Raw genomic sequence first — 575 nt, forward strand, 5'->3', positions numbered from 1 at the left:
AAGTCTTGTTCCATGGCAGAAGATGCATTTGAACCAGACTCTCTCTGGGTTTAGTCCATCAGTAACCTGTTAATAAAATGTAATAGGTGGGGAGTGCTGGAAGAAGAAAGCAGTGTATCACCTACACTGATGTTATGTCTTTGGGGGGGTGGGCGGAATGTGTGCATGAAACCCAAACTGGTCAGCAGCATTTTCACCAGAGGTATTAACACCACCATGGAGAAGATTCAGGGAACTTTTCTTTACTGACTAGAGAAGACAGTTCCCAGACACATTTTTTTTTTAAAAAAATTGTCTTCTCCTCTGTTTGTGAAAGAGACACCTCTATGAATGGCTATTACAGCACAAATCTGATTGCTCAGAAATCCATTCTGTGTAAATCCCATGGCTCTGCGGTGCCACTCTGCCGGCTGAGAAGGTAATTGAGAAAGAAGGCAGCTTTACCTACCAGCCAGATCTTCCCCTCCCTACCCCCCTCAGTCTCTTGCAGCCTCTCTGACTGCCTGTGACATCATTGCTGACAGAAGCCAATAAGACCACTCTCCCCCTTTCTCTGGAATACAGCGTGTGCTGGA

Source organism: Thamnophis sirtalis, unplaced genomic scaffold (genome assembly GCF_051295495.1).
Source record: "Thamnophis sirtalis isolate CommonGarterSnake01/CBP01778 unplaced genomic scaffold, rThaSir2_p1.2 scaffold_1, whole genome shotgun sequence".
Taxonomy (NCBI): Eukaryota; Metazoa; Chordata; class Lepidosauria; order Squamata; family Natricidae; genus Thamnophis; species Thamnophis sirtalis.